The 22,962-nt window shown below is 50.6% G+C and overlaps 1 protein-coding gene across 15 annotated transcripts in view; it reads left to right on the forward strand.

The window, feature by feature from the left end:
• The window catches only part of MYT1L (myelin transcription factor 1 like), a 427,126-nt gene that overhangs the window by 125,124 nt on the left and 279,040 nt on the right, over positions 1–22,962 (forward strand). For 14 of the 15 annotated variants that reach the window (XM_045055040.1, XM_045055041.1, XM_045055043.1 and 11 more), the window contains exon 3: positions 14,806–14,941. The gene's annotated coding sequence lies outside the window, so the exon portion shown is untranslated. The remainder of the gene's footprint in view (positions 1–14,805; positions 14,942–22,962) is intronic. The other variant, XM_045055039.1, reaches the window with a different exon arrangement.

The following is a 22,962-nucleotide window of genomic DNA, read 5'->3' on the forward strand; positions in this document are numbered from 1 at the left end:
GTTGAGATCTTTTCTCCAGCTAGCACGGGCAAGCGGGGGCTCCGTTCCCGCTACCGTTGCGGGGACTCAGTCGTGGTGTGCGTTTTACAGTATCTCAGATTCGACGGAACGGTCTAGTTGTTCATGGCAGAATTTTATAACAATCTGTTTCTTACAGATTTCGATTCTGTGATGTTTAAAACAGCATCGTGTGAAGTGTTAGCAAGTGTACGGTTGAGGAAGGGGGAATCCGTAGAAGTGCGGCTCCCCCTTCTAGAACGCAGCATAGGACGCGGGGCCCGGGGAGGTGGAATCACCACACTGTTGCTGCAGGAGGGCCAGCTGCCTGTGAGCAGGAGGGAAATAAGCTGGGGACAAATTCCCAAGACAGGTTCCTAGGGTTTGCCCCATCGTCTGTCCATCAGATCCATGTTTCGTTGGCCGTGTATGCACGATCTGGGCTAAGGGATGACGAAAATCACCTTCCAGTAAGGAATGTGGGATTCAGGAAGGCCCAGAGTGCATTCCTCCCACACGTGGGCGCCAATCGGTTGGATATGTTTGTTTGCACACGATACAATTTATTGCGAGTACGGAGCTTTGAAAAAACAAGGAAGGAGAAAAGCATACGAGTGACTAGAAAATGTTAAATGATGCGTAGATATTATATAAACTCCATGTGTTGAAAATGCCCCAATCCCCACTTACCTGCAATCCCCTTGCCATCATTAGTTTTTAAAGGTCGTACTTTTAGAAGGAGTCACGGAGACGAGTATGAGTGGCGCACCTGTCAGGGGGGCTGGGGACGGAATGTCTGTGTCCCCTGAATTTTATGTACTGAAAACCCAGCCCCAGTGTTCAGGTGTTCAGAGCCGGGCCTCCGGGAGGTCCTGAGGTCCGGGAGGCGGGGCCGTGTGACGAGGAGACAGGACAGTTTGCTTCCCCTTGGACCCCTCCCCCATGAGGGTGCACCCACAGGATGGCTGGGTGAGCCGCCCGTCTCCGGTGCTTCTGTGATAGCTGCCTGAGCCCACTGAGAGCAGAACAGGCTAGAAAAGGGTCTTGGATGCTTATGGGACGGTTGTTGACTGACCATCAGCAGAGCTGACAATACGGCAGGCCTGTCCTCGGTGCTGGGGCTGTGCTAGCCCAGTCTTCCTGATAGCCCTTCTAAGGTAGAGATGACTACTAACGCTGTCCCCATCCTGCAGGTGACAAAACTGAAGCCCAGAGAGGCGGTGGAGCTCGCTCACAGTCACCAGGTGGTGAACAGTGGGCTGCGCCCCCAGTGTCTGCGTCCAGAGCCTCGCATGAAAGCACTGAGCTAGGAGTCTGTCACCACGGTCCCTCAGGGACCACTGCCAAGCTCAGGTCTGAGCGCTGTTTCCTGCAATCACAGATCGAGGGCTGGGGGCCTGTGTTGTCACAGCAAGAGCGCAGGCCTTGGTCCCCACGACCTGCTCAGGGGCGGCCCGCCCACGCCGGGGGTTGGGGGGGTTTCCCGTCAGTCCAAGGCGCCTGCAGCAGGTGTAGGCTGGGATCCGGGCGTCTCCAGATGTGCATCTGGGTCTGGGAAAACCGCAACCAGGATATTTCGCTGTTGTTTTTTTTCGCGATTCTTTTTCATTTTAAATTTTTTTAATTTACATCCAAATTAGCTAGCATCTAGTGCAACAATGATTTCAGGAGTAGATTCCTAGTGCCCCTCCCCCATTTAGCCCGTCCCCCCTCCCACAACCCCTCCAGCAACCCTCTGCATGTTCTCCATATTTATGAGTCTCTTCTGTTTTGTCCCCTTCCCTGTTTTTATATGATTTTTGTTTCCCTTCCCTTATGTTCATCTGTTCTGTGTCTTAAAGTTCTCATTATGAGTGAAGTCAGATGATATTTGTCTTTCTCTAACTGATTAATTTCACTTAGCATAATACCCTCCAGTTCCATCCACGTACTTGCAAACGGCAAGATTTCCTTCTTTTTGACTGCCGGGTAATACTCCCTTGTATCTATAGACCACATCTTCTTTATCCATTCATCCATCGATTGGACATTTGGGCTCTTTCCATACTTTGGCTACTGTCGATAGTGCTGCTATGAACACGGGGGTGCATGTGCCCCTTCAAAACAGCACACCTGTATCCCGTGGATAAATGCTGGGTCATAGGGTGGTTCTATTTTTAGTTTTTTGAGGACCCTCCATACTGTTTTCCAGGGTGGCTGCACCAGCTTGCATTCCCACAATCAGGATATTTCTGTTGGGAGATTTTCTATTGATAAAATCATCCCATGGAACATTCTCTCTCTCTCTCTCTCTCTCTTTTTTTTTTTTAATTTAAAGACATAACGCTTCGCCACCTCAGGTCACCATTGCATGACTTTTACACGTAAGATGTGCCTTCGTGCAAAGCGCACGCCTGTGGGGTGCAGGCCTGTGCTTCCGTCCACACTCTGCCGGCCGTCATCGGCAGCCCCGAGCCTTCTCCCACTTGTGTGACTGGCTGTCCTGGTCCACTTTGCTCTCGCCGTGTCGATCGTTGCTTCTGACTGTATGTTTGATATCAAAACCTTATGATGCATTTGTGACTCTCCTGTAGGTAGGTGTTAGCAGCGTTTCCAAATTTTCAAACCGTGGACCACGTTAGCCTGATCCATACTGTTGAGATTACTTCCCTCCCTCCCTCTTCCCCCTTCCCCCACCCCTGCTTCCCCCCAGCCCCTTCCTTATTTCCTTCTCTTTTGCTCTCTTCCTTACTTTCTGCCACAAGAGGATATTATCGGCTGAAGATATAATATCTATAGACATTTTTAAATTAAAATTTATGAAAAAGGAATTTTATCTTTGCCCATTTCTACAGGTTTTCACTATGTTTCCAAGCTATTTTTTCTAGAAATACTGATCTTTTACCTTATCTCACTGAGAACCTTCTTAGTTACCTGGCGGGGCCATCAGATGCAGGGTAATTTCAAAAATCCAAAGTAGTTCTCTTCTGCCAGCTTTGCGAACCAGGAGCTTTTCCGTTTACACCCCTAGGAGAACCGCGAAGACCCAGTGGGCCGCAAAGCCCGAGGTGGAGGTCAGCGGGCCCTGCGTCCTGGCCCGTGGCAGGTGCGCGGCACCCTGAGGCCAGGGTCCCTCCCAGCACTGGGGGGCCTCTCAGTGCACTCCCGGCCCTGGCCCTGCGTCTTCCCCGCACGCTTCTCTCGGCTTACCGCCAGTTTTCTAAAACTGTCCTTCCCTGTGGGAAGCCTGCAGTGGTTCCCCACGGCCCAGGGTGAGATACAGACCCCTTGGAACTTAGTGTCCGCATACACGTTCCCTTCCATCGCCCCGTGCTTCTGTGTCCCCAGTGTCCCCTGTCCTTAGCTCACGGCGCCCACGCCCCTCCCAGCCCCGCGTGCATCTCCATTGTGGCGCTTGTGATGGGCACTGATGCCTGGCACAGGCCCTCTCTCCTCTGGCCCCCCCGAGCCCGCCTCCCCCTCTCCCCCCTGCGCGGGCCTGGCCCCTGAACTCTACGTCTCCCGGTCTGGTCTCCCCACCCCCCGCGCGGGCCGAGCCGGTCCTGTGCGGCTGTCTCAGCCAGGGGCTCCCGAGCCCTCCTCCTCCCGCGGGGCGCAGGGGACATTTCCACAACACACAGTCGCCAGATGCAGGAGGGAGCAGGCCTCTCTGGTTGGGTGCCCGAAACACACCCGCCGCACTTCGACAAATCCGGACCGTCCCTAAGTCCCGTACCACATCCTCGCCATCGCCCCCTCCTGGCGCTCCCTTCTGCAGGACAGAGACCGAAAAGTAGAGCGTGGGAGACAGAGAGAGCCGGGAGAGAAGAGACGGCGGCCCAGGGTCACTCAGCCGTCCTCCTTGCTGCGTGAAAGTCGGTCGCCTTTGAACCCTCAGTGACCAACTATTAGCTATCTCAGGGTCATTCGCACTCTACAAACACACAGTCTTAAAAATAAAGACAAATTAATGCTCCGAGGAGGGGTGTCCAGTGCAGGGGGGTGGGGGTAGACGTGGGTGCAGGTCTGAGGTTAAGGTCCTTCCCAGACTCCTCACGCCCATTTCTTTTTCTCTCTTACGAATTTTCTATTATCATTTATTTTTATGTGAAGGACGCTTAACCCGCAGTGTTGCACTGTTCCAGGCGTGCGATGTTGTCATTCAACAATCCTGCACACCACTCGGCGTCCTGGTAACGGGAGTCGCCAAGTGTCGCCAAAGTGTTGGTGAGCTTAGCGGCTGCATGGCCTGTGCCGCGCTTTTCGTGGCCACCGCTTGCTCCTGCCGAAACTGTGAGTTTGTGCCTCTTAATCCCCGCCAGCTATCTCACCCATCCCCCGCCCACTTTCCCTCCGGCAACCACCAGTTCATTCCTTGCGTTCAAGAGTTTGTCTTTCGTTGCTGTTGTGTGTTTGTGTCTTTTTTCTTTGTTTTGTTTCTTAAATCCCACATGTGAGCGAAATCGTGTGGTATTTGTCTTTAACTTATTTCACTCACCATCAACCCCTCTAGGTCCATCCACGCTGCTGCAAATGGCGAGACCTCATTCTTTATACGGCTGAGTAACGTTCCATTGAACGTGCTGCACCTTCTTTCTCCATTCCTGAGGCGATGGACACTTGGGCTGTTTCCACATTTTGGCGACTGTAACTGACGCTGCTGTAAACAGAGGGGTGCATGTACCTCTTGAAATCAGTGTTTTTGTATTTTGGGGGGTGATTACTGGACCAAAGGGCAGTTCTAGTTTTAACGTTTTGAGAAACCTCCACACCGTTCTCCAGAGGGGCTGCACCAGTTTGCATTCCCACCAACAGTGCACAAGAGTCCTTTCTCCACATCCTCACCGACACCTGTTGTTTCTTGTGTTAATTTTAGCCTTTCTGACGGGCATGAGGTGGTATCTCAACGTGTTCGAGATCCATTTGATTGATCGTATTTCCCTGATGATGAGCGCCATGGGGGGTCTTTGCGTGTGTGTACTGGGCCATCTGTGCGTCCTCTTCAGAAAATTCACATTGAGGTCCTCTGCCCATTTTTAATCGAATTATTTGTTTTTGGGGGTTGAGTTGCAGAAGTTCTTTATATGTTTTGGATTTTAACCCCTTGCAGATAAGTCCTTCGCAAATACCTTCTCCCATTCAGTAGGCTGCCTGTTCATTTTGTTGCTGGTTTCCTTCACCGTGTAGATGCTTTTGGTGTGGGGCCAATAGTTGACTTCTTGGGAAGGTCTTTTCCACCACTTGGGGAGCAGCTGGTTGGAGGATATACGTGCACGGAGGAATCCCACTTCTCAGCTCACACCTTCCTTGAGCTCCTTGTCAATGAGACGCCTGTGTTGGGGCGCCTGGGTGGCTCAGTCGGTTAAGCGGCCAACTTCGGCTCAGGTCACGATCTCGCGGTCCGTGAGTTCGAGCCCCGCGTCGGGCTCTGTGCTGACAGCTCAGAGCCTGGAGCCTGTTTCGGATTCTGTGTCTCCCTCTCTCTGACCCTCCCCTGTTCATGCTGTCTCTCACTGTCTCAAAAATAAATAAAATGTTTAAAAAAAATTAAAAAAAAAAATGAGACGCCTGTGAGCTTCAGAGAGCCACAAATCCTACCCCATCCTTGGCATTTCGTCTTGGGAAGACACAGCATTTCTGCTCAGCAGTCTGTCACAAAGGAAGGTCGCTGAATGTGCCCACACCCCTTAGTGTGAGAATTTTCTGGTTGGAACACGATGGCTTGGTTTAAGTTGAACTAATAACATATTTAAGTCACAATCTACAATCACAACCTTGACAGACAGTAATTATAGGTATTCCAAGAAGGGGCTTGCTGCTGACTTTCTACCCAAGGGTCCCCTGCAAATTTGGTGGAGTTCACTGAGCAATTAACGGCATGATTCGCTGCATGGCATCGCCGTGTCTCAGAGACAACGGGAGTGAGGAATATTCACCTGAGCATGCCATACCTGTTCGTCATGTTACCTCCTGGCCACCTGTATTCAGAAGACAGATGACTGCTTCAAACAGGTCTGGATGGAGCCTTGTCTTTCCTGAACAACCTGTCCATCTTCTGAAGGGTGGTGCTATGGTCTGAATGTCCGTGTCCCCCTAAAGTTCATAAGTCAAAATCTAATTGCCTAGGTGGTGACATTTGGAGGTGGCCCTTTGGAGGTGATCACGCGGTCCTGAGGGTGAGGCCATGAATTGGGCTAGTGCCCTTGTGACTCCAGAGAGCCCCCTCAGCCTACCTCCCGTGTGAGGACACGGCAAGAAGTCTGTGACCCGGACGAGGGCTCTCACCCGATCCTGCCCATGTCCTGATCTCTGACTTCCAGCCTCCAGAATGAGAAACAGGTTTCCCTTGTCCATAGGGCACCCAGAAAATGGTGTTTTATTGTAGCAGCCCAAACAGACCGGGTCACATGTCTTAATTTTTCCAGTTGATCAGTAACTATCGAGGAGTCTCCAACATGTGCCGGGTCCAGTGCTGGACACCATGAGGGATCCACAGAAGAGTAAACATCTTCTGTAGACATCCTAAGTAAACGTGTTATTAACATTCATTCCTTTAAGGAATCCACTCTCGGCTTCTGGTGATATAAAGGCAAAGAGAATACAATCCCTGCCCTCAAGACACTCACCACATTTTACGACAGTAACAGCAGCAGCAAAGCTCAAGGAGCATGAGGGTGATGTCAGGTGACAGGTGCTTACCACGGATGCTCCTGGTCCGTGACCTACGGCAATTGGCTGAAAGGTGGCCCTGCGGCGATTCAGAGTATGTGGCCCACCGAGGGCTGGAGTGACCTGGGATGGCTCTGAACAGCTAAATGGTGGGATTTGATAAGAGCGTTGGAAAGTCTTTGATATTTATTTTTTTTTTAATTTTTTTTTCAACGTTTTTTATTTATTTTTGGGACAGAGAGAGACAGAGCGTGAACGGGGGAGGGGCAGAGAGAGAGGGAGACACAGAATCGGAAACAGGCTCCAGGCTCCGAGCCATCAGCCCAGAGCCCGACGCGGGGCTCGAACTCACGGAGCGCGAGATCGTGACCTGGCTGAAGTCGGATGCTTAACCGACTGCGCCACCCAGGCGCCCCTAGTCTTTGATATTTAAATAGAGGGGATGATGGTGTGAGTAGAAGGGAGAAAATAGCCTCTGAATTCAAGGGACACAGAGAAAAGGTCTTAGACGAAAGGTCCCACGGGCAGTAGTGAGACTTAGGCTCAAGAGACTGTCATAACCAGCCTCACAGGCCAAGGGGAAGGTTTGCATTTGCAGCCCCACCTCTAACCACCGGGGGCAATGCCTCTAACTTCAGAGTCCTCACTCGCGGTGGGCACAGTTTACAAGTTTGCGTGTGAAACACCTAACTGTATATTGTGATACGCGTGGAGGACGTTACGATGACAATAGTAACCACCATTGTCGTTGAGTTGGTTTACTGCTGAGCAGAGATATGGCATCACAGGAGATAGAGTTTGAAGATTCTTGCCCCAGGTGGAAGGAGGAGCAGGATTAGGGAGGCAGGTGGGGTGGTGAACTCAGCTGAGGGTAATTGGCATGGTGGGGGGGCAAGGGGGTTCCCTGGAGAGACGGATGGCAGGTGATGTGGAGGTTTGTCGGGCATTGCCTCTTGAAAGGCTTTGGTTTCAGTGAGAATCCTTGTTTCACCGAAGTCAAAGAAAATAAACCTGAAAGCCTTAGTGGATGGAGGTTACCACTTCTGGGGCCAAATCCTACAGCTGCCTGCCAGAGGTGTGCCCTTGAGGGTTCATTCCCGATATCCCAAACTCACATACGGTGGCTCCTAGACAAAGTAATGGCTGCACGTTGTGAACTGCAGACCCAAGATACTGCTCTGTGGCTGAGGCTGGTCTCCACTCATACTTTGCATTAAAAGTTATTCATCTAGGGGTGCCCGGGTGGCTCAGTCGGTAAGCGTCTGACTTCAGCTCAGGTCATGATCTCGTGGTTCGTGGGTTTGAGCCCCACATCAGGCTCTGTGCTGACAGCTCAGAGCCTGGAGCCTGCTTCCGATTCTGTGTCTCCCTCTCTCTCTGACCCTCCCCCATTCATGTTCTGTCTCTCTCTGTGTCAAAAATAAACATTAAAAAAAATTAAAAAAAAAAAAAGTTATTCATCTAGGGGTGCCCGGGTGGCTCAGTCGGTAAACGTCTGACTTCAGCTCAGGTCATGATCTCATGGTTCGTGGGTTTGAGCCCCACATCGGGCTCTGTGCTGACAGCTCAGAGCCTGGAGCCTGTTTCAGATTCTGTGTCTCCCTCTCTCTCTGACCCTCCCCCATTCATGTTCTGTCTCTCTCTGTCTAAAAAATAAATAAACATTAAAAAAAAATTTTTTTTAAAAAAGTTATTCATCTAGTGGTGCCTGGGTGGCTCAGTCGGTACGCGTCTGACTTCAGCTCAGGTCATGATCTCGTGGTTCGTGGGTTTGAGCCCCGCATCGGGCCCTGTGCTGACAGCTCAGAGCCTGGAGCCTATTTCAGAATCTGTGTCTCCCTCTCTCTCTGCTCCTCCCCCACTCACACTCTGTCTCTCTCTCAAAAATAAATAAAAATTTTTAAAAAAGTTTTTTTAAGTTATTCATCTATACCCTCTGACACCTCAAGCTTGGGATCATTAACAAAGGAACAGAAAGGGGCGCCTGGGTGGCGCAGTCGGTTAAGCGTCCGACTTCAGCCAGGTCACGATCTCGCGGTCTGTGAGTTCGAGCCCCGCATCGGGCTCTGGGCTGATGGCTCGGAGCCTGGAGCCTGTTTCCGATTCTGTGTCTCCCTCTCTCTCTGCCCCTCCCCCGTTCATGCTCTGTCTCTCTCTGTCCCAAAAATAAATAAACGTTGAAAAAAAAATTTTTTTTTAAAAAAAGGAACGGAAATTAAGTCTTAGATCCCTCTAGAACAGCTCTCACATCGTTGCGAAGGGAACTGGGAACCGTCCACCTGGGGCCTTTACCTGGACCAGCCCTTACTTTCCAGAAACCTGGGCGAATCCTTCAGCTTTTCCAGATGTCACACCCAAGTCTAGAGAGAGAGGGTTTTGACTTGGCTACAGGATCCTTAAAGTTACTTTCAGTTCTCGTGTCCACTGACTCCAAAAGCCATTCTAGCTTGCTCTGTTTGTGGTTGGGGCGGTGCCCCAACAGATTTTCATTCTGCACCAGTGGCCACAAGCTGGGCTGACCTGACCAGGTAGAGAGCACCGCTGGGGGGTGGGGGTGGCCGCCAGGGAAGGGCTGCAGGGGGATGGCTGCCAGGGGAGGGACGCCGGAGGAGGGGATCCGGGAAGTGGCCGCTGGCGGGGTTGGCTCTGGGGGGTGGCGCTGGGTGTCAGAAGCAGCCCTCTCCTCCCTGATGTGGCACTGATTGGCCTTTGTTTTAATTGCCTCCATATTTAATTGCTTTTCTATAACATTTTGCTTAATTTGGAAGGATTTTTCTAATGAGCTTGAATGATCTAATTGGACCTAAATGTGATTTCCTTGTAGCATTGTTTATTGGTGTGTAAACAGTCAGCAGATCCCAGAACCAGTTATAAATACAGTGGGAAGCAGTGAATGGTTTGGTTTGGGGGGAGTTCAAGTTGCTCGTAGTTATTATGTGATCTTGGAAGTATAGTTTTTTAACCGGAATTTGCTAATAATTTTTATGGCAATCGATACATAACTTTCGAAAATACTAACAGATATAAGAAAAATAATATTTTGGGGGGTTTTTCGGTTGCATAAATGTTACATGAGTGCGTTTTCCAATAAAACATCAAACAATTAAGATGAACATGAAACATTAGGATTTAAGATAAAAAGTGAAAATCCTTCTTAGTCCTCAAAATCCCACCCTTTTTTCCAAAGACGGTCCCTGCTAGCCGTGGGTCTGTTGTAACTGCTCCAAATTGTTCTGCACATTGACGTGTGTGCATATGTAAACATGGAGTATGGTATCAGGTTACTGATGTGCACACGTGAGGTTAACGGTAACTGTTACTCTGCACCATGCTGTTAACACTGATCTACAGTGACCCTGTGCCATCAACCATACTGGCCAATCCGATTGTTTGTTTATAATAATCGAACCAGCCCACCACTGACAGTTTTGTTTTTGGTTATACACAATTCTGCACCGAACAGTCATACGTGCATCTGCGCACACATGTGACTAAAACATATTTGGTGGCTACGGGGAGCGGTAATTGTCAGGCTGGGGCACGTGCGTGTTAGATTATCACACACGCGGACCAATTCCGGAGGGCAAGGTGTTCCCGTCACCGCCACGGAAGCCTGAGTCCTGCTCACTCCCTATCACCACACCACAGACAAGTAAACCCACTAAAACCATATCGTCGTCCTCGGGGGTCCTGCTGGCCCTCGCTAAAAGCCCACAGTAGGAAACGAGTTTCCTTCCCAGTGTTAGTCTTGAGAATCAGTGGCTTCAGACACGGGTCTAAGCTTGGGAATACCCATAATCAGAAGATAGCTGGAGGCAGACCGTGCATGTGATAGATCGATTTTGTTGTCATTTTGTTTAGTTTTTGTAAGTTTATTTATTTGAGAGAGAGAAAGAGAGAGGGCGCACAATCAGGGGAGAGGCAGAGAGAGAGAGAGAGAGAGAGAGAGAGAGAGAGAGAGAGGAAGGGAGAAAATCCCAAGCGGGCTCTGTGTTGACAGCGTGAGACTTGAACTCACAAACTGTGAGGTCATGACTTGAGCCAAAACCAAGAGTTGGACACTCAACTGACTGAGCCACCCAGGCGCCCCTGATATTTTTATCCACAAAAGCTCCAAATTACAAACAAATGCTCTGTTCTGTTGTTTGTTAACGTACTGCAATCAGCGGCCCCTTGCGAGGAGGAAGAAGTTGAGGTCCTGCTCTGAGGGCCGTGCTGCATGAGGGATCAACAGAGGTACTAAGTTTGTACAAACCATAGACTCAGACCTTCTAAATCCTCGGAAATACTTCGCAACATTCAACGTAACGGAGGCTTGGAGCAAATCTGTGACGTTTTAGATTGAGAACGCGTGACGAAGAGGTGATCGGTATTAAAAACGGAAAGATGATTTCAAACTCTGCACACGTTCTCCTGTTTTCCTATCATTTCATCGTGATGGATCCTCACTCGCTTGCTTATTTTCTCATAAACCTTCTCTTCTTTCCTTGTCTTCCTTATCACCTGTATCTCCCGAAAATGATCTTTTCTTTTCTCTGAGAAACCACAAGTGGACATGGTCTAAATTTTATGGCGAGCTAGAAGCTGAGCATATTCTAAAACAAAGAACACCAGCAAGGGAGTGGATTTACTAAAATATCTTTAATTTAGCACAAAGGGGAACATAATTCCTCTATTCAAGCCGGAAAGACTGATGGAGAACCCACCGCGTACAAACAATTGATTCATCTCGACCCAGTAGTGGGTTCTGATGCCCTAGCAGGTGTGGAGGAGGCAGAGGACCAAGTGGAAAATCAGCGGCCTCGAGGCCACGGAGAGGGTACGTGGGGACAGTGCCGACCCCACCGGGGCCACAGCCGTGCCGTAATCTTATGAGTACACAGAAGACCTTCTAAGGGGAGGCTTTCCTTCAGAGAGTATTGAGCGTGGGTCCGGGCGAGCAAACAAAACCAGGTCACGGGCCCTTGGATTCATCCCTGGAGACTCACCCGAGCCTCTGTGTGTGTTCACTGAGAAGGATTTACTCCTAACTGCCTTCTGAGGAATTGTCTGGTTCCTATTGTGCAGTGTTGTAAGTCTGAGGAGGAGGTCTGTCAAAACATGTCCTTCATTTTTTAACCAATCTCATGTAGAAATTTTAGGGAGAAGAAAAGGCAAGAGACGTTTCCGCTGGTACATAATCCTGTAACAGTGACTCAGATTGCCAAAGAGACACCTGCATGTGTCATTTAGACACAACTGAGTTAATCAGAAGGTCTCTTTGACATTAAGAAACCTCAGGAAAGCACTGATGCAGGGACAGGACACCCAAACCCAATGGGCTGGCACGCTGCTGGGGAAGTCTCGGGGGAGGGACAGGTGCAGGGGGAGGGGCGGGTGCACAGAGAGGGGGAGGGGTGGGTGCAGGAGGAGGGGACAGGCACACAAGGGGGGGAGGGACAGGTGCAGTGGGGGGAGGGGCACAAGGGCAGACCTGTTCAGGTCAGGGCCTCCTGCCGAGAAGTACTTCGGGGCAGAAGGGCACTTGTAGGGCGATTCCTGGTGCCACTTAGTGGACACTCCAAGGTGTAGACTAACCCTAACCCTAACCCATTCTATAAACAGAGGTAGCGTGTGCACCAAACGGGAATGGCACGCTTCTTATGCAAACGGTTCACCGGCCAGAAGTTCACATCCAGTGCCGTAGCAAGGCGGGGGAAGCCAGGTGTTGGGTATTCGGGGGATAAAGCAAAGACATTCTTAGCCCCGCCCTACCATTGTCTGAGAGGAACCTGAACTTCAGAGTTCAGTGAACCCAAAACGTTCACACCAGTATTAGCTAGGATGGCTCTTGCCTACCTAGAAATAATGCATAAACATGACAGTCTATATATGCACTAGTATTCCATGAAAATAATCATTATATAGTTTTTATAAATGTTTTATTTATTTTTGAGAGTGAGAAAGAGCACGTGAGCAGGGGAGGGGCAGAGAGAATGGGAGACAGGATCAGAAGCGGACTTTGTGTATGACACAGAGCCTGATGCGGGGCTTGAACCCACAAACCATGAGATTATGACCTGAGCCACAGTCAGATGCTTGACCAACTGAGCCACCCAGGTGCCCCAATTATTATAATTTTAAACAATTGTGATAGGATTTCAACACCAATCATATCAAGCTTCTGCGTAACCACCCGACGAGGATCTGCTGGGAAGGGCAGGCATGGGTTTCAGAAAGTCAAAATAGCAGGGGCTGAATCGCAGTAAATATCCGCTAAGCACACATCTCTCTTCAGCAGCCCCCGGTGTCCTGACGCAGAGCGCCGCGTCCTGCAAGGGTGAGGGCTCTGAGTGCTGGGCAGTAGAGGTCAGAGTGCAGAAGACACTGCTTACGTCCCGGATGGAGGCTCCCGTCTGAATCCAGATGGTCAGAAGGGGGTGTGTCTGGTGTGCGGAGGTTCAGGGGGCACTTGCCTTGGTCACATAAAAGTTAGGTTTACAGATCATACTGTAAATAAAAGAACAGTTTGGGGGCACCTCGGGGGCTCAGTCAGTTGAGCTTCCGACTTCCACTCAGGTCACGATCTCACAGCTCGTGAGTTCGAGCCCCGCGTCGGGCTCTGGGCTGATGGCTCGGAGCCTGGCGCCTGCTTTGGATTCTGTGTCTCCCTCTCTCTCTCTGCCCCTCCCCTGCTTGCGCTCTTTCTGTCTCTCAAAAATAAATAAGCATTTAAAAAAAATTTTTTAAAAAAGCAACAGCCTGTGTTGACAAGAATCTTCTGCATGTATATTACGTGGGCATGTGTGTGTGTGCGCACGTGTATCTGGCTGTGTTTTGAGTACGGGCAGTCAGGAAAAGACCACAAAACACACGACTCCCCTCAAAGATTCTCCAGTATAGACGGCTATAGACGGCTGTAAATAAAACCACAAATCATAACGTGTACTAAAAGGTTAATACATTTAAAAATGTTCCACAGTAACTCCAAACTAATGATTCTAGACTTCGATACATAGAAAAGTATACTAACTCTCATTTTATCTTTCAAACTTGACTTTCCCGGGTAATTTTCACATCCTTCTAGCTCCAGGTGCATATTTCCAAATTATTCTGTTCTTTATGTGTTTGTTTTGGTCAATTCTTATTAGGGAAAATAATAACATTTTATAGGCTGCCTGTGAATTTCACAGGAAATTGTGTGTGAGCTTGTTTTAAATCCCACTCGCCAAGCACCCTGAATATTTTCTTTATTGTGAGGTAACACACAGGAAGTGAAATACAGGATGTTTTTGAGGATTTACGGTAACGCTGCAGAAAATAGCTGATGGTGAGCAGTGTGGAACCCTCGGGGTCTCCTCATTTGCCTGACACACTTCGCTGATGCCCATTAACACTTCTCTGTTATTGCCACAGACTCGATTTAATGAGCTTCTCTGAATTTAGAGGTTTGCACCAGAAACAATAGCTTTAAATCTGAGACACCTCGCCCTCTCCACTTTCTGATATTCTGTCCGTCTTCTCTTCAACAAAATAAATTCTCTCTTTACAGTATACTTGAAATGATCTGGGTATTTTCTTTGCCAATTAGAACGGTCGCGAGTTCCCAATCCTGAGACCATATTGCAGAAAACCCGGACGGAGAGTTCACAAATTCAAACTTTGCATGAATGCAGACGATCTCTTTTGTGGTTCTTCCCCTAAAATAAAGTCGAGGTGACATCTGGAAGAGTCCTCGTCATCAACAGACTGTGTTTCATTATGAATGAGTCCCATTATTTCCAAGAAATAGTTACACATCCAAAATAGTTCTCGCCTATTAAATTGCTTCTTAATTGCACCAAAGTGTTAAAAAGTCAGTAATCTTACAAATTGGCTGGTAACCGGCCAATCTAAATATTAAGTGCACTTACTTTTACCTCCAAACCTAGAGTTGTATTTAAAACTGTTAAAAACCTTGGATTTCAAAGTGGCCTCACTAGACGTGTAGAAGCATTTTCTGCTCGGCCGGCACGGCCTTTGCAATCAGTGCCGCTGGCACGATGGACCGGTGTCTCCTCGCGAGCAGCTCCGGACTCAAAGTGGGGTGCTCGGCGGTGAGGGGGGCGGCACGAAGGAGAGGCGGCCGTCGGCCCCTCCTCTCTCCTGTCAGTGATGCCCTTGTGTTGTTCTGTCCTTTAGAAAATGAACCCGAAGGAGACCTGGTGAAGTCACCTGGACGGGACATCTGGAGCTCTGACCTTCCGGGGGAGCCGACCGGATCCAAGGAGCGCCCCGGGCGACAGTGCAGGTACCCGCCGCGGCAGCTCTGGGGCAGGTGCGTGAGCGTCCTCCCCGATCGCCGCCCCGAATCACTACTCTTCCCGGCTGGCTGGTGCTTCCTGGCCTCGGGGGGCTGCGGGGGCTGTTAGAAGTCCCGTTGTGCATCACCTCCAAGCAGACCATTCATGCTGAAAAGAGCCGTCTGCAGTTAAATTAGATGATGCATTTGTTGTTCTTGCCACTAAAACTGTATAGGGTGGCACGGGCTGTGCGTCCTTCTGGGTGCTGGGAGGGTCCTGGGGATTGCTAGCGGGGAGGAAGTGGGACTGGGACCCTCAAAGGGAAACGCTTCACTTCGAATGTTGCCAGAAATTCCGCAGTCGCTGCAGCACTGGTTTGCAAAGTTCCTCAGTTGCAGTGTGGAGAGCTGGGGGTGGGGGCTGGCCCGCGGGAAGGGGGTGCTGCCCCGGGGCAGCAGGTTCTCCTCGGGAATCTCGTGCAAGCCGGGGGCCGGCATGACCATAACGTGTGCCTGGAGCTGACGTCAAAAGCTCCGGTGTTACCTTCTCAGTACCCACACTCACCAGTCCGTGTTGCGCATGTGACTTTGCTGGAGGAGAGTACGAAGCTTCTGGGGGGAAGGTACTCTCTTGGGATGCTCTGCGGGGGAAACTCGGGCCTTTTAAGGTTCATGTGCTGCAGGGATGCGTCTGTGTGCCGCCCAGCGGGAGCTGCCGCCTTCACGGGTCTCGGTTGTTCCGTCTTCTCGGCTGCCCCCTGTTCGCTCTCCCTGAAGAGCCCACCGCACCCACTGGTTGGTTAATCGTCACTTCCCTGGACTTTTAAAAAACCTACTCACACTGAACGTTAAAGTCCTGCTGACTTCAAAGTCAGTTACGGGGTCTGAAGCCTAGGTGTTTCGTATCCATAACCCTGTTTTGTCCAATCCCCCCGAGTTTTACTCATAAGTTGAAGAATGTTTCATGGAATGTTTTGTGCGGGTCTAATCTTTAAATGCGGATTCGCTGAATTGGCATCTCTGGCTCGGAGTTAAGGGTTCACACTTACGTGATAATCATCAACGCATGTCCTCTACGGCAAACCTCCCCACGAATTTGCGTCCTATAAAGCGTTCCCATACCAACCTCCCCATGAGTTTGTGAAGTGACACAAAAAGGGGCCGGCTGGTTTTCAGAGCGAAGTCCATCTTGACATTCAATGCTCTTGGCTTTGAATGGGCTTCTCAGTCGAGGAAGGCCGTTGGGCACTGAGAGAGAGGTGCACGCTTTCCAGGTGGGCGGTCGGACTTATTCAGAGCAGATGGGGAGACTCCGGGGTTCCAGCAAGCCCTGGGGTTGGTGGTCTGGGGGGCAAGGTGAGTGTGGCCGCCGACAGTCCCCAGGGGCCTCCAGGCCAATCGGGTAGAAGCGATAACAGCAGGAGCGCACCCAGCACTCCCGCGATTCACAGCAGAGCGTTTCACGTATGTAATCTCATTCAGTCTTCTCTAAATGTCAACATCTCCCGCCTGCAGAGCTTTGGCGATAACACGCACGAAGCCGTCGTGAAAGAGTTGTGCACAGCAAAAGTGACGCTCGCATTTACCCTCTGCGGCTCCTGGATGTTTCTTCTCCGCTCTCTTGTCCTTTAAAGATTAATGTCTGGCCTTGAGGGGATCATCAGTGTGTATTTGCTGTGTGTGTGTCATAAGTACTTGAGTCCCTGGGTGATGAAATAAAGCGGTACATTGAAATAAACGGTGCAGCATTCCAAAATGGAAGCACTAACGCCAATAGCTTCCAGAAACAAAGCATAAATCTTCACATGATCATCTATAATGTGAAAACGTAGAAACCATCGTATTGCATAGACGGGGGTGCACAAATTTTTTCTGCAGAGGTCCCGACAGCAAACATCTCAGGCTTTGAGGGCCACACGGTCCCCAGAGCAAGTACAGCACAAGCATTGTTGTGGGAGAGCCGCCACAGGCCATCCGTGAACACATGGGCGTGGCCGTGTCCCTGTAAAACTTCCTTCACAAAATCAGCAGCAAGGGAACTTGGCCCTCAGACGGTAGTTTCCCAATCCGTAGTAAATACGTGAATTGAGATGTCCTGAGTAATCGTTTTTGGAAAGCAGAACATGACTCTTACTCTCTTTTCAAATTTCGTTACTCGCAAACTCACACAACAGTGTCAAAAATCAGGCTCCGCCAGCACGTTGTTCCACAGACGAGCACGTTGCCGCCGTGCGAGCCAAGTAGTCAGGGTCGAGCTGGGACAGAAGCTGCCACAAGGCCAAGGACAGCAGGCAGCTCTGTCTGGAGAAGTCAGGGCAGAACACGACGCCTCAAAGATTTGGAGGAGAAAACGCTTCTAGTATCTTCAGGCCTACATCAACGCGACCACCCAGAAATACCTTTACGTCCTCCTGAAAATTGGGCGGGATGTAAAATCACAGGTGTCTGACTTAGACACGCAGGGAGTTATGTGTCAAACCCCAGCGCCAGAGGAGAGAATCCATCGGGGACCTGGCGATGCTTTTATTGTATACAAATTTCCGTTACGTACGACCCTCACCACAGTGTAGGTGCTGGGCTACAGGGCAGAGCAAACCGCACAATTTGGGAAAATGTATCCATCCAGTCTGTCTTCTGAAATACGCCATAACTCCAAACCAAAAATACAGAGAACACGGAATAAAATACCGAAAACAAAAGAGAATTATTTTAAATTGCCATAGATTTGACATCAGAAACTTGATGAAGGGATTAATCTCAAGAAAGACTTTAATGACGCCATAGATTATGTTTTTAAAGGGCTGTTTTATGAGTGTCTCAAACTTACCTTATTTGGGATATGAATTAGTAGTATAAATCATTTAAGTAAAATGCAGAACATTAATTGATTTTTTCCCACTGAAACGATTTGCCAGAACGCAGGTATCTTTAAAGCAGCACTTTGACAATTCATAAATTATTTCAGAATAGATCAGAACAGGACACAATGTGTGGTAGAAAACGGCAGAAACACCAGTCACAGACATGTTATAGCAGATTCACCCTAAGTAGTTAAGCAAAGAGAGGTCTGCTGGTCTCACATGTCATCAGTGTTGGGCAGAAATTTGGGTAAAAAGTTGGAGGCAACCAGAGCAGGAAACAAATCCTAAGCCTAGCACACTATCTCTGTAACTTTGCAGGACGTACTTAACTCTGGGAATCTGAGCCTCCGTTTCCCCACCAGTAAAATGGGCATAATGCGTAGTTTCTTCTTAGTAGGACCATCACAAGGATTAAATGAGATATAAATCACTGCATTTCATCCTTGAAACAGAAGGTGTTTTAGTATGTAAAGTATCTGAACTTCTTTTGAAGTGGCAGTGGGCTGCCTTTACATTTCGGACAGATGTACCCTGATTCCCTTCCAGATTGTGACTCCCTGAGGAGCAGCACCACCAACTGGACCCTGGTTGTGGGGCCTGGGGGTGAGCATTAGCAAGGGCTCAGCTAGACCCAGGCTCCCTGACTTCTTGGAAGGAGCTCTGGTAGAGGGAGAGCTGTTGGCAGGCAGCAAGGCCAGGAAAAATCCAGAAACGCGGCAGGGGCTTCCCTCTCCGCCCTGGCGTCTTGTACCCAGAGTTCTTTGGCGTCAGCTTGTTGTTCCGAGCGCGTGGGTGTCCTGATGCAGAGACGTGTCTCGTTCATACCCCAGCTCTTCGCACACGCTGGCCGTGCATCGGGCTCGACGCTGGTCTTGTCTGCAAACGAGCGGGTTCTCGTGCTGTGTGAAGACGCGTTATTATGTGTTTGTGATACCGACAGAGCGGGTGTGGAACAGCCCCTCGTGCATGTCAGTGTGTGTGATAAGTGGGTACAGACTCTGTGTTGTGTCCCGACGTTTATGTAACAAAAGTATGAAGTACACACACACACGTACACACGTACACACATGTACACACACATGCACACTTTTTTTTTTTTTTTTTTTGCTGGGACACAAAGGTGGCAGGAGAGTTGACTTTTCCCCTTGAGTCATTCTTCGCGGACTTTCCAGCCATGTGCACGGAGCCCTACTCTAAAGGAAATACTGCGTGTCCTTGACCTTTTCCAGCAAACCCCCTGCTTATGTGCAGCCTTAGCCGGTCGGGCTCGCCTTGCTTTGCCTGGCCCACACCGTCCCGCGAAGGGCCTGGTCATAAGTCCGCAGACGCTGTCCCGCTAGGCTGTGGCCTTCTGCTTTCTCGGGCTTCCGGTCCTCTGTTTGTCACAGGCACAGGGGAAGGGAGGAGAGTCAACTGGCATTTCCAGGAAATAGATGCCTATTTCCTTAATAAAATGAATTGTCAAATCAATTATTATAAATATCATTCATTCCCATCCATGTGTGATTTTGTGCGTTTGTGCAACACATTTCTGAGTCAGCTACAACACGCCAGACATTACCGATGCGAAACATGGATTCTAGAACTGTGCCACCAAGTTGTTCACGTTTAACCCTTCAGTGGACAGGGGTGCACATACACCAAAAGGTAACAAAACCTAACCACACACCGTGAAAAGGTCTGGAAGAATGGCGTGTATGAAACGGTGGCTCATGATGCAGAAAATCCAGCCCCAAAGCGGGTGACTCGAAGTGTCCTGGAGAATTAACGCCCGGGGCCATACTCGGAGGCTGCCGACCCACTTTCCTGGGAGACGGGGTATTTTACGCTTGGCACCAGCCTCAGACCCAGAGGTCTGGGTGAGGGAGGCGAAGGGGGAGAGGCTTTGGACTCTGTGAGTTCAGGTTACGCGCTGTGGACCGTGGGGACTGCGGGTGAGTTTAAGGGGAGACGTGTCTGGCCTTCCCCTGACAAAGGTGCGTGAAGGGTGGGTTAGGAGTGAGGCTGGAAGGGGACCGTCGGGCGTCCGGGGTCGTCGAGGGTCTCAGCCAGGGCAGGGCTGGTTAGGACGAAGGGGCAGGTGTCTGTGAGGGCCACGGGGCGTGGGGGCAAACCAAGGAGGTGGTGACTGACCCCTGGAGGCGTGACTGCAGAGCACGGGGCGTCCACTCAGATGCCAGAGTCGCAGTGTCGTCACCTGTGACACAGGTGGATGGCTTGCCACGGCCGGGGCTGCCGATGACGGCATCCAGCACCGCCTGTGACGCCCGGGGCCGGCTCGCAGCCCGAGCTCCGCAAACCACACTTACTGCCGTCACTGCTCATAAGGAGCCGACACAGGTGCTTTGTCCTAAAGATTAAGGCGCAAACAGTCTGATTTACAGCCGTGCTGTGTGCTCCCCCACTCAGATCAGAGGGTCTTTGCTTCCCGTGCAGCCGGGTAGAAAGGCAGGAAGGCCCTCTACAAAGTGACGTACAAATAAAAAACCAAGGAGCGGAAAAGAAGCAGAAATATGAACACACATACAAACATTTGCTGGTATTTGCATAAAAGTTCTAGGAGGGTAGACGAGAGAATAGGAAAGTTCACGTGAGTCATTACTGTACGTAAACAGGCGGGTCTGAGGGCGGAGTTTTCTCTTTTGTTTTTACTTCATTTGTTTCTTCCTTTTGCATTTATGTTTGCACCATGCGAGTGAAGGAAGGAGACACGGGAAGGGAAGGGATGGACGGAGGGGACGGCGGGGACCCGAGGCGGGAAACAGGACGGAGGGCAGGCCCCCTCCGGCCCCCTGGTTGGCGGTCCCTGTGCCCTGACTCACCTGCTCTCCCACGCTCCTCCCCTAAAATCTTCTCTGTTAAAATTTGTCTTACAAAAAATCTAGATCATTACTTATTCACTTACTCGGTAGTAGAAATTATAATCTAAAGTCTAAAATTTCAAAATTGTTAAAAGAAAATATCCCCTAAAGTAACATTCAGGAAATAACCACGGATGAGAACAAATGGAAAAAGTAACATCTATCGGAGAAGACATTCTTTGGATAAGGAAGGAAAGTGATTTGATGCCTCAGCTACGTTTTGGACACTAAAAGATCTACAAAGAACCTTTATGGATAACTGAGGGAGACGTGAAAGGAACTGTGCGTTTTATGATACGGCTGGAACGGTATTATCTCCCTTCCTTGTTAACGTTACACTTAGGTTACGGAGGAGAACGTGGATGTTTTTCCCCGAGGGACACGTGTTGAGGGTCTAGGTGTGAGTGGCCGCGATGCCGGCAGCCTACTTTCAAATGGTTCAGAGAAGCGTGTGCGTGTGTATCTGTGTGCGTGTGCACGCGTGAGGGGCAGAGCACGTGTGGGGTGTGTCTGTGTGCGTGGTTCACGCACCCCCTTGGCAGGGTGTCTAGTGTGGTCCACGAGGGCACGAGGTGAACGTTTATTCCTCGCACCTGCAGGGCCGCCTGTGAACTCTGAGGGAGGGTGCTCCCCCCTCACGCTGCACTCACTCGGTTAATTAAAGGAAACCTGATTGTACCAGGATGCTCCCAAGGTGATTTGCAGACAGGGGAGCCCAGGATACAGGGCTCCCTCCTTTCGAGACACAGTGAGCACGCGGTCCTGAAAAGTCCGTGTGTCATCTGGCGATACCTTCTCTCTCTCGTCACGTGCTCTGGAATCCTAAGCAAAATGTCAGACTTTCATGGCCACCGGACTTCCCTTCGCTCATTCTCACACGGAAGGCAGAAGGGACCACAAGCGGGTCTCCACTGTGGGACTCCAGACAGAGCAGAAAACACACACATCGTGGGCCCTCAGCTACTGGAAGTCGGGTGCTGGGGAGCGTGGACCCACACAGGCCAATGGGGGAGCTGCGGAGGGACGCCGTGATGTCCACACTCTTCATTCCACACCGTCCAAGCCTCCTTCACCCGGGCAGCGGGCATCAAGTCAGCACAGTTCGACTAGAAGAGACGAACACTGATGGTGCTGGAAAGTGGTACCTCAGGAGTTTCTTTAAAAGATCTAAAGTAGCTGAAGTGCAGGGAGGGAGGGAGGAATGAAGGAGGGAGGGAGGGAGAGAGGGAGGAAGGAGGAGGGAGGGAGGGAGGAAGAGAGGAGGAGGGAGGGAGGGAGGGAGGGAGGGAGGGAGGGAGGAAGGGAGGGAGGGAGGGAGGGAAGAAGGGAGGAAGGGAGGAAGGGAGGAGGAGGGAGGGAGGGAGGAAGGGAGGGAGGGAGGAAAGAAAGAAGGAAGGATGGAAGGAAGGAGAGAAGGAAGGGAGGGGGGGAGGAAGGAAGGGAGGGAGAAAGGGAGGAGGAGGGAGGGAGGAAGGAAGGAAGAAGGAAGGAAAGAAGGAAGGAAGGAAGGAAGGAAGGAAGGAAGGAAGGAAGGAGAGAAGGAAGGGAGGGAGGAGGAGGAGGGAGGGAGGGAGGAAGGATGGAAGGAAGGAGAAAAGGAAGGGAGGGAGGAGGAGGGAGGGAGGGAGGAAGGAAGGGAGGGAGGAAAGAAGGAAGGAAGGGAGGGAGAAAGGGAGGAGGAGGGAGGGAGGAAGGAAGGAAGAAGGAAGGAAGGAAAGAAGGAAGGAAGGAAGGAAGGAAGGAAGGAAGGAAGGAGAAAAGGAAGGGAGGGAGGAGGAGGGAGGGAGGGAGGGAGGAAGGGAGGGAGAAAGGGAGGAGGAGGGAGGGAGGGAGGAAGGAAGGAAGGAAGGAAGGAAGGAGAGAAGAAAGGGAGGAAGGGAGGAAGGGAGGGAGGGAGGAAGGAAGGGAGGGAGGAAAGAAGGAAGGAAGGAAGGAAGGAAGGAAGGAAGGAAGGAAGGAAGGAGAGAAGGAAGGGGGGAGGAAGGAAGGGAGAGAGAAAGGGAAGAGGAGGGAGGGAGGGAGGGAGGAAGGAAGGGAGGAAGGAAGGAAGAAGGGAGGGAGGGAAGAAGGAAGGAAGGAGAGATGGAAGGGAGGGAGGGAGGGAAGGAGGAAGAGAGAAAGGAAGGAAAGAAGGAAGGAATGAGAGAAGGAAGGGAAGAAGGGAGGAAGGAAGGAAGGAAGGAAGGAAGGAAGGAAGGAAGGAAGGAAGGGATGGAGGAAGGGAGGGAGGGAGGGAGGGAGGGAGGGAGGGAGGGAGGAAAGAAGGGAGTAAGGGAGGAGGAAGGGAGGAAGGATGGAAGGGAGGAAGGAAGGAGAGAAGGAAGGGAGGGAGGAA

The sequence above is a fragment of the Felis catus genome, chromosome A3 (assembly GCF_018350175.1).
Source record: "Felis catus isolate Fca126 chromosome A3, F.catus_Fca126_mat1.0, whole genome shotgun sequence".
In the NCBI taxonomy this organism is placed as follows: Eukaryota; Metazoa; Chordata; class Mammalia; order Carnivora; family Felidae; genus Felis; species Felis catus.